Below are 11,637 nucleotides of genomic sequence, written 5' to 3' on the forward strand. Positions count from 1 at the left end.
ATCAGCACCCTCACTGTCACCCCACAGATGGACATCTAATCACCTCTTCCCTCAAGACATCCCATAATAACACAACACTCCCACTCCAACCCAGATATCCCATAATAAGCACCAGGGGTAGCTGGGCAGCCAGGCATCCCATAATACTTCCAGAAACAACCTAGTGTCACATCCCATAATATCTCATTCCCCCCCCATACCCTTCCAGCCCGGCAGCCCATAATACTCACATTCATACCTCCCCCATCTCCAGACACACAGTCCATACTAATCATCGGGAGCGAGGGCGAGGCAAGGCTACCCACACTGTCCAGTCTGCCCCCACACACACACTCCCACCCCACCCTGAGCCAGAACTGTATCCTGGAGTGATAGTGCCTGATGTCCTAGACCCTGGCCTCCTGACTCTGGTGTCCCATGGAGACTACTCAGAAATAGAGAGACCAACTGGAGACCCACCCAGATATATTGAAAATTGGAGGCTCCAAATGCTTAGCTTCCACTCCATATCCTGGTGAGGCTTACCAACCCATGGTACCGTCCCAGATGGATGAGCCTTTTTCACGGAGCTTACTCTTTCTCAGGCTTTCCCATGATATTCACAGGGCTCAATGCAAAGACCATCATATAAAACTCCAGCTAGCTCTCTTTCCCACCCTCAAGCCCTGGGGACTCGTTCATCAACATGCCCAAGCAACTCCTATATGTTATGTGGACTGAGGCCCCTCCACATATGCCCAGGAGGAAGTGCTTAACTGCTCACCCACATTCCATAGCGCACTCACTAATTCGTTCATCTGATATTTATTGAGTGATGACTGTGACATTATGCTAGGCCCTGGGATGATCCCCAAAATGCTTGGCTTGCCCTCAAAAAGCTGACCAGACATCTAGTAGAGGATAAGAGAGGTACCCAAATAACCATAATACATGTGATAAATTTATACCAGATACTATGAGACAGGCAGAAAGCACCATCGGAGTTCAGAGAAAGAGGCAACTTCATTACTCACCTGGGATTTCTAATATCATATACACCAATCTCAACTATTCTCAGCAATGTCTTGATTTCCAATAACAAGCATCTGAGGGCTCTCATCCAAGGCAGGTTCCATAGAGGCCTCACCTAGACTCAATTTAAGGTAGCCTGTAAGCCATATTAAGACACATTTCATACTATAGTAATGTTCATCTCTCCTGAGTCCCAGAATCCTAAAATAGTAACATTTTCTTCAGGACACTCACCAAAACCCCATAACATGCTATCTTGTCCCATTACTTACTACATTTTTGCTACTCTGTGTGCCATCTTTTTCAATGGCTTTCCCATTATGACATCCCATAATGCTCCCCGTTGTTCCCATTCCACTAGTCCATCCTCCAACCTGCCTTCACAAGATATTCTATGTTACCCTTCATCCTTTCCTTCACATGGACCAACTACCACCGACATCCCATCAAACTTTCTCACCCTGGAGCTATTGTAACAAGTGGCACTTCTACCTATTATACAAAGTGGCCATCCTTGTCAACAGATTGTCCCCACCCTCTATTTCTACCCTGGAAACGATGCCTAGAAAATCTCTGAGGCTTTTTCCCCACCCCCCCACCTAGTTCCCTTTGCTTTTCAGAGGTCCATCACCCCAGGGGTCCTTTCCTCTGTACCTCAGCAAATCTTTTCCTTTCTGTCTGAAAAACGTCAACCCCCAGAGAAAAAGGCCCTAAATAAGCAGGGTCTGGACTTCTTGTCTTCATTGAGCTTTTAGTAAGCTTTGCTCCCTAAACAGAGACTTTTCTTTCAGCCTCTACTGACTTCAGAAAATCTGCTCTCCGGAATCTGAGCTGTGGAAGATACTAATGGTTAGACAGAAGCAGGGCTTACTGAACCAAAATGCATTCTCATAATGAGCTGTTCATTCACTGCCTTTTCTTTAATTCCAAGCTCATTTCCCTACACACAGGTATCCTTATCCAGTCTGAGAACTGATGGATCAGGAAAACTAGCAAAGATGTATACTCCATTTCCATATCTTTCACTTATATCTCTTCTAAGCCTCCCAAACCGCAAGCTCGCTAGCTCTCTCCCCCCCCCCCCAAGTCAATTTCTTCTTCAGAAAGACAAAGCAGTCACAGAATCTCAGAGTTTAAAAGGAAGCTCCACAGCTCTTTAATCCGTACTTGAACATGAATCCCCTCTGCGCCAGATCTGGCAGGTCAGTGTTCTGCCTTTACATGTGAGAAGGAACCCACTACTTGTCATGACAGACCATTGTGCTTTTAGGTATCTCTAAGTTTTAGGAAGCTTTTTTTTTTCTTACAGAGAGCCTAAATCTGTCTCTTTCCAACATATACCCATTGCTCCTAGTTCTGCCAAGTCCTTGGCCCCTAATTCTGGGGCCAAGCAGAAAAATGTTACTCCCTCTTTCACATAACATCCCAAAACAATTATTATATCCCACCTTGCCTACTCAGTTTTTCACTCTTTCAGGTTAAAAACTGGTAATTCCTTGAACCAATTTTCTTATGGCATAGTGTCCAGTCTTCTCAACATATAAGTCATCTTACTTCTGGATGCTCTCTTACTGAAAATGTGATGTACAATAGGCCAGTTGTCACCTGACTAGGACAGAAAATAGTGCCAACAACTTCCTTTTTGTCTGAACACTATGCCTCCTTAATGCAACAAGGATAGCATTAGCTTTTATGGCTGCCTGTCACACTTATGACATATTGAGCTTGCAGTCCATTAAAACCCCTAGATCTTTTTCTAATGAACTGCTGACTAGCCAGGTATCTTTTGTTTGGTACTTGTGAGTTAATATAAAAAAGAAAACAACTCAAGTATAAGATTTTAGATTTATTCCTATTAGTTTGAAGAGTTGAATAAATTGTGGAAGATTAATGTAATGGAATACATAGTGCAATTAAAGCGGACAAGTGTAAGGAATACAAAGAAATTTGGAAAGATCTTTATAAAATAAAGCAAAGTGACAAAAAGCAGAACAAGAAGAATAGAATACACACATAATGACCAGATACTACAAGAGAAAACGTGAAGGAGAATGAATGGACTATGGGAGTAACTAAAAAGTTATAATGACATTTTACACATTAAAATTAAATTATTTAAATATTATTAGTCAAACAGCATGTTTAAATAGTTGTATTGATTTATGATATTGTTTACAATTATGTTTAAAATAGATCCTATTATTATTATCTTATTAGAGTCAGCATAACATTCTTGTCTATTGAGATATTTTTGGATTCCGATTGTCATATAACATGTTAACCACTCCTTCCAGCTCTGTATCATCTGTAAATTTGATAAGCATGACATCTATGCCTTTTTTCAAGTAACTGATTAAAAATATTAAATAGCACAAAGCCAAGGACAGACATCTGGGATGCTCCACTAGACTTTTATTTTCAAGTCATTGAATCATTGGGTCCATTGCAACCTTTGACTGTTTGGGTCTAGTCATTCAACCAGTGCTGAATTCACCTTACCATACTCATCTAACCCATATCTTTTCAGCTTGTCCACTAAGGTAACATAAGACTTTGTCAAATCCCTTCATCAAAAACCAGTCAGATACCAAGTACATTATTCTTTCCTCTTCTCCTGGAACCCAGTCCCTCTCAGGGCTTCAATTGCTCCTCCCTAATATCACCACACCCATCCTATTCCCTCACGGGACAAAGGATTGTTCTTTCTGTGTTTAATTCAATTAAAATGACATTTATTAAGCACCTGGTGCTTAAGGTATTTTAAAGTACTTTGCTCATTGTTTGGGATGTAAAGAAAAAAATTTAAATTGTCTCTGCCCCACTAGAAGAACGCAAGTTAGGAGAGGCCTCAGAAAGCACTTGGTACCTTAAGCTGAACCTTGAAAGAAGATGAATATAAGAAAAACCCAAATGAGGAGGAAGAGCATTCCAGGCTTGAGGGATGGTTCTAAGAGAGGAGATGAAAAGCCACATTCAGGTAACAGCTACTAGTCTTGTTTGGCTGAAATATGAAGGACACGAAGTCCTTAAAGAAGAGTAATAGAAAATAGAATATGAAAGTTATTTGGGAGCCAGACTGTAGAAGGCCTTAAATATCATGCTGAAGAGCTTGTAATTTCATTGTAGAGGAAAGAGAGAGACCCACTAAAGACTTTTGGCAGGGTAATGACATGGTCAGACATGTTTTAGGAATATTAATTTGACAGCTGTGTGGAAGATGATTTGAAGAGGGTAGAGACTGGAAGAAGAGATACCAGTTTGGAGATGATTCCAGTTGTCTAGGCGAGGGAATGAGGGACTAAACTGGAGAGGTGGTAGTATGAATGATGAGCAGTGATGAGTAATAAGATGTGGAAGCAGAACTGAAAGAAAAAAAAAACCTTGAGAAATGATTGAATATGGAAGGTAAGAGAAAGAGCAAAGTAGAAGATGATTCCTGGGTGATTAGGAGTAGCAGGGAGATGAGTTCCATTTTTGACATATTGAGTTTGAGATGCTGATGGGCCATTCAGGTGGCAATGCCCAACAGGTGCTTGGTGATTCAGGACTAGAACTCAGGCAAGAAATGAGGTCTGGATATATAGATATGGGAGTCATCTGTTATAAAGATGGTAAATTATCTCATGAGAAGATGAAATATAAAAACTAAGAAAATATAGAAAGTGAAGAGAAGATGGCTTAGGATAGAGTCCTGGGGACTCCAACAGTAAGGGGAAGAAGGCAGGAGATAAAAATGAGGCTGAGTTAAGTTAAAGAGATAGGAGGAAAATCAAGAAAGAGCAGTGTCATGGAAGCTAAAGAGGAAAAAGTATCAAAATGGTGGTCAACAATGTCAGAAATTGCAGAAAGGTTGGCCACTTAAGAAATGCTTGATTGAGGCTCTTGATTGAGGAGTCTTTGTATCCCTGAGGGCAGTACCTTGCACATGGTGGGTATTTAATAAATATTAACTAAACTTGATTGGGGAAAGGGACAAAGGGGATGGAAGAAAAAGTTAATAATCTTTGAGAAAGCAATTTCAGTCAAGAGGTTGGCTCAGGACTCGGACCACACCAACAGATTTGGAGGGGGGCGGGGCAATTGGGGTTATGTGACTTGCCCAGGGTCACACAGCTAGTAAGTGTTAAGTGTCTGAGGCTGGATTTGAACTCAGGTCCTCCTGAATCCAGGGCCAGTGCTCTATCCACTGTGCCACCTAGCTGCCCCCATCCAACAGATTTTTACTTGGAATATCCTTGAACCCTTGATTATGAATTTAAAAAAAAATTGGCAAATTTTACTGTCCATCCTCCCCTTTCCCACTAATTCTTCATTGATGTACCTATCCACACATATATAGCTATGTAAATAATACAGTAGTCGTTCTACTTTTCTATCCTTTATTAAATATTCAGGCTCTCAGATCATTGTTATTGTTGTCTTTTTCTCCCATTCCCTTTATTCTGTTTGCCTTCATCCATCTTTTCATAGATCCCAGTCTTCACCTTCTGCCTTCTGAGGTCTTAGAACCATAAAATATTTTGAACTTTAGGGAACCGGAGACATAAAAGGACTTGTGGTGGGGGTGCTAATAAGAGGCCTGGCACTTCTTCCACCTATAGCTATTTTCTGAGTATGCCTCATCTCCACCACCATCCTAACTCTGAATTAAGGGGCGCCCTAGAGGTATTTATTAATGCAGATACAGGGATACACGACCATTTCAACTAGCTAGCTCTGCCGTCAACTCCTCAATATTTGGTTGACAAGGCATGGAAGCTGATACTCACCAGTGCTCTGTTACCAATGCCATCCTCAGATATCACAGGACCCTGGAGGTAGAGTCCCTTTGTTGTTGTTGTTGTTGTTGTTGAGTTGTGTCTGACTCTTTGTGACTCCCTGGACCATAACATGCCAATGCTGTCCATGGGGTTTTCTTGGCAAAAATACTGGAGTGGTTTGCCATTTCTTTCTCCAGTGGATTAAAGCAGAGGTTAAGTGACTTGCCCAAGGTCACACAGCAAATGAGTGTCTGAGGCCAGATTTAAACTCAGGTCTTCTTGACTCTAGGCCTGCCAGTGCTCTATCCACTGAGCCACCTAGCAGTATCCTAGTCATCCCTATATCCTATAGTTGGAAAACTCCCATCTCCTGCTCATACCATCCCTATGATCCTGAGCCACATCTACTATGGCAAAATTCATTACAGGAGCATTGTCCTTGACCTTCACTGCATTTACATATGTTTCCAGCATCGCTCAGCAAACTCCTCTCCTTTAAGATACCCTCCATCCACTTCCATAAAGTCAAATGCACATACTTTTTCACTGTCATCAATCAAACCCCAGGTCATTATCCTTTTTTAAGGAGCTCAATACCTGGTTCACAAGTTTCCTTTCTACCTAGACACCAACCTTCATACTTGGAGACCACCAGATTTACATTGATATTAACTGAAACACCCTAACCCATTCATCTACCTCTTACATTCCCTGGCTTATGACTTCAGAGCACCTCACCTACCCACTGGTGTTATCATATCTGAGACCTCATGATTACCTATAACTGTTTCTTCTCTGATCATAATCTGCTATCCTTATATTCTTCCTTCTGCCTCACCCCTCCTAAACTTATTCTTCATTTTCACAAAGACCTCAAGTCTTCTTATCCCTATTCTACCAATCTATTTTCACTTTTTTCCCTTGACCTTCTTGATCAGAACTATAACTAGGGCGGGGAACTGGGGTTTTCCAGACATGATGCCACAAATTCTGACAACACCTATTTTGAAAGGAGGTGTTTAGGAGTTTTCCCAAACAACTCAGTTATAAGATATAATGAGATTAACTAACTTGACCACAAAGAGTAAGAAGTCCCTTAGTCTAACTGACTAGGCATTGGCCATTAGATGAAGACAACTGACTGAACACAATCAACTTTCACTGATTGGCTGTTCTGGGGGATCCAAACTTTGAGTATGAACTGAGGAGAATATGTCAAAGCGATTTCTATATTAAGAAATAATTGACTTTAGCACTTAGTTAGCAAGAATAATTAGCTAAAATCGGATACTTCCTTTCCTTCTCCCCACCCAGGTATACTACAACACCCCAGGTGTGCTCTTTTTGGGCCCAACACCATCTTGTTCCTTCCATGGGTACCACACACCCCTCTTGTCCCTTAGCAGCAGCTTCAAAGTGTTTCTGGGCTCCACTAGTTGGGCTTTATTTCCTGGGGCCTAAGGTTTGTCATCACTCCCCCTTGATCAACTGATTGTGCTTTACTGCTTGCAAAATATGTGTATTTTGTGTTGTGAGCCCTAGGAGTCAAAATAGCTAGTTATGTCTATGATCTTGGTCCTACAGTATCTAACCAATTCAGCTCTATGCTATCCTCTGTCCTTCAATGCTTTGCCCCTTCATCATTTACTATACTCACAGCTTGCTAAACCTTCAACTCAGGTAACCCTCACCATTCACACTGTTTCTTGCTGAGGGCTGGAGAACATTATATGACTATGCTGACCAGGTCCTCTTTCTTCTATACTTCCTTAGTGATCTCATCAGTTTCCAAATATTGCATAATCATCTCTACACAAGTGATTTTCAAATCTATACATCCAGCCCAAATCTCTCTTCTGAGTCCCAGTCCTGTATCACCAACTGTCTGCTGGACATTCCCACCTGAATATCCCATCAGAACCTCAAATTCAACCTGTCTAAAATAGAATTCACTATCTTCCCTCCAAACTGTTCCTTCTTTAAAATTTCCCTATTTTTATTGAAGTTATTATTATCATTTTTTCCCTATCCTTCCCTACCACATATCCAACCAATTGCCAAGTCTCCTTGATTCTATAGCCACACTTCTCCTATCAGTCCCCTTCTCTACATACACATTGTCACTACCCTACTTTAGGCCCTTATTAACTCTAACTTGGCCTACTGTAAAATAGCTTCCTAATTGGAAAAATGTTCTTCCTATGCTGCTGGTCCCTAAGCAATTTTGGAGCAAATAAAGCAAATAAGGGAACATCCCAGCTTCATTTTGCAGGCCTTCCTTTGGTTGTTGAATATATATATTTTTTCTTTTTTCTTTTTTGTGGGGCAATAAGGATTAAGTGACTTGCTCAGGGTCACACAGCTAGTAAGTGTCAAGTGTCTGAGGCTGGATTTGAACTCAGGTCCTCTTGAATCCGGGGCTGGTGCTTTATCCACTGTGCCACCTAGCTACCCCTCATTTAATTATTTTTCTTTTCTTTTCTTTCTTTCTTTTTTTTTGTGTGTGAGGTAATTGGGGTTAAGTGACTTTCCCGGGGTCACACAGCTAGTAAGTGTCAAGTGTCTGAGGCTGGATTTGAACTCAGGTCCTCCTGAATCCAGGGCTGGTGCTTTATCCACTGTGCCACTTGGCTGCCCCTTGTACCACCTAGGTGCCCCTGTGCCACCTAGCTGCCCCTGTTGTCGAATATCTTGCTTTCAATTCAGTAACAAGCAAAGAACTCTGGTAGATGTTGGTGAAAGAAAGACAAAATGTAAGTATTATCATTCTCCTTGACCTTTCTGCAGACTTTGCCATTGTTGGTCATTCCCTTCTTCTCAATACTCTCTTTTCTTGAGGTTTTCTAGACACCATTTCTCCTCCTATCTGACCATGTGTTCCCTAACTCCTTTACTGGATCTTCCTTCAGTCACATCCTCTAACCATATATGTCTCTCAGGGTCTTTGTCTTGAGCCATCTTCTTTTCTCTCTCTAAGTGACTTGATGATCTCATCAGCTCCCATGATCTAATTACCATCTCCATACTGATGATTCTCAAATCCACCTATCCTGCCCTAGCCCCTGTGCTGATCTCCAATCTGACATTTTCAACTGTCTTTCAGACATCTTGAACTGATTGTCAGACATTTTAAGCTCAACATGTCCAAAATGGAACTCATTCTCTTTTCCTCTAAATCCTTCCCACCTCTTTTCTAACTTCCCTAAATACTGTTAAGGGCAACACTATCTTTCCAGCCCCTCAGGTTTACAATCTTGGTGTTATCCTCCACTTCTCACTATGCTTCATCCCTTATATCCAATCTGTTGCCAGGGCCTGTCAATTTCACCTTTGCAACATATCTTGAATATGCCCCCTTCTCTCTGACACTGCCACCACTCTGGTGCAGACATTCATTACCTCACATCTGGACTATTGCAATAACCTGTTGGTGGGTCTGCCTTTCTCAAGTCTCTCCTCACTCTAATCCATCCAAAATTCAGCCAACAAAGTGATTTTCCTAAATGGAAGGTCAGACCATGTCACCACCCCTTCCCCTCCATAAACTCTAGTGGCTCTCTATTGCCTCCAGGATCAAATGCAAAATTCTTTGGCATTCAAAGCTCTTCATAACATAGTCCCCTCCTACCTTTCCAGTCTTACCTTCCCATTTGCACTCTGTAGCTCTGGACATTTTCTCTAGATGTCCCCTAAGAGGCCCTCCTTCCTTATCTCCATCCACTGGCTTCTCTAGTTTGCTTCAAGTCCCAACTAACATCCCATCTTCCACAGGAAGCCTTTCCCAACCCCTCTTAATCCTAGTGGCTTCCCTCTTTTAATTATTCCCTATTTATTTTGTGTATAGCTTGTATGTACATATTTGTTTGCTTGTTGTCTCCAATAAGATCATGAGCTCTTTGAAGTCAGGAACTATCTTTTGCCTCTTTTTGTATGTCCAATGCTTAGCACAGTGCCTGTGAAATACTAGGTGTTTAATTAATGGCTATCGAATTGACTAATTGCCCTCAAGAAGATTATATTCTCCTTGGGAGGTACATGTTCCTAGATGAGTAAATACAATGTAATTTGAGGAGGAAGTAAGCAATCACAAGTAAAGGGATGAGAAAAGGCTTTAAAGAGGAGATGGCACCTGAGCTGATGCTTGAAGGAAGGGAAGGAGACTAAGAGTGGGAAGCGAGAAGGGAGTACACTCCAGAAATGTCTTTGCAAAGGAAAAGAGGGAAGAGGAAAAGGAACATCAAGTGGGGAGTAGTTTTTGGCTTAAATGTAACATGTGCCGCAAAAAAAAAATGCAACATGTATGAAAGGAAATAATATAAAATGTTTGAAAAGGTGGTGGGATTGAGGTTATGATGTGCTTTAAACAATAGGCTAACGAGTTTATATTTATCCTAGAGGCAATAGAGAGCTATCGAAGATTTTAGAGCAGGATAGCAATGTGGTCAGGTGTATGTTTTAGGAATATTATTTTGGGGGCAGCTAGGTGGCACAGTGGATAAAGCACTAGCCTTGGATTCAGGAGGACCTGAGTTCAAATCCAGCCTCAAACACTTGACACTTACTAGCTGTGTGACTCTGGGCAAGTCACTTAACCCTCATTGTCCTGCCAAAAAGAATATTATTTTGGCTGCTGTGTGAAGGATGAATTGGAAACTAGAATAAGATGGACCAATTAAAAGGTTTCAGTTTAGGGTCAAGGGGTGTGTATTTGTGCATGTTTGTTGCTTAAGAATCTGTGATTTCTAGTTATCCTCTTTGTTTCCCCCTTGTTATCCTCACCCCATGATACCCTTTAGGATTAATAAGTAAATCACCAGTGTGATTGGTCCCTAGAGACAGAGAGCAGGATAGTTATCTATCTGTCTAATATACCTCTAGCTGGTTACCTTAGAGTTTTGTCTCCTTCCCATGGGACAGAGGAGAATGGAATGAGGAGAGAAGATCTCAGGAGAACACTCAGAAAAGGTTGAACATGGGATCTTGAATTCATATACCTATAACACTCATTCTCTAAATCTTTCCTTTAGATGAAGATGATAAAGTCTGTTCATAAGAGGTCTAAAGAAATCCAGTTGTGTTCCCACCTCCCCATCAGTAAGCTGACTTGGAGGGATGACCAAAGGAAGAGTTTCTGTCTCATTGCACCCTGATGAAGTCGTGGGAATGGGCAGTCTGCAGGCAACCAATTATACCTGAGGGATGTCAAAAGGACAGGTGGCTGACCCAGTCCCAAAAACACCAAGCTCTTTCCATATAAATGGCAGCTCAACCTCCCTCAAATAACTGGGCCCACTGATGCTCCAAAGCTCATCATGGAGAACTTAGGCTAAGTTGGGTGCTGGTGGATGAGAGAAGAGAGCCAAGGGACCTGATCACTCTGGGGGCTTTCCAGAATTAATCCTGCCCAGGCCTTTCGCCAAGCCAGGAACAGAACCTGGGAGTCCACACTTGGGCTATCCTGGCATGGGACTAGAGGGTAGAGAGGAAAACAAACAGCCATTCTCAAAGGAACTTCTCTACTCAATTCCTCCTACCAGGATCCTGGGTCTGACTTTAGGTGTCTCCCCCCCAACTCCTGTTTTCAACTTCTGGGCTCTCTTGTCCTTCTTTCTCTCTCAATTTCCCCTTTCTCTCCTAAGCTTCACCTACCCATAGCAGCCCCACCCAGCTGTGCCGGGCACATCCCATAATAGTCAGCCTTCTCCCCTCCCACCCCCCCTCCAAAAAGAGGCGGTCATCCCATAATAGCCACCCACAGGAGACATTCCGCGGTGACCGCCCCCTCCCTGCGGAGCTGCCGGGAGCCGCCATCCCATAATAGTTGTCTGCCTGTTTTACTGGTTACTGCTGTGAAGGGAGCTGGAGA

The sequence above is a fragment of the Dromiciops gliroides genome, chromosome 5, assembly GCF_019393635.1.
Source record: "Dromiciops gliroides isolate mDroGli1 chromosome 5, mDroGli1.pri, whole genome shotgun sequence".
NCBI lineage: Eukaryota > Metazoa > Chordata > Mammalia > Microbiotheria > Microbiotheriidae > Dromiciops > Dromiciops gliroides.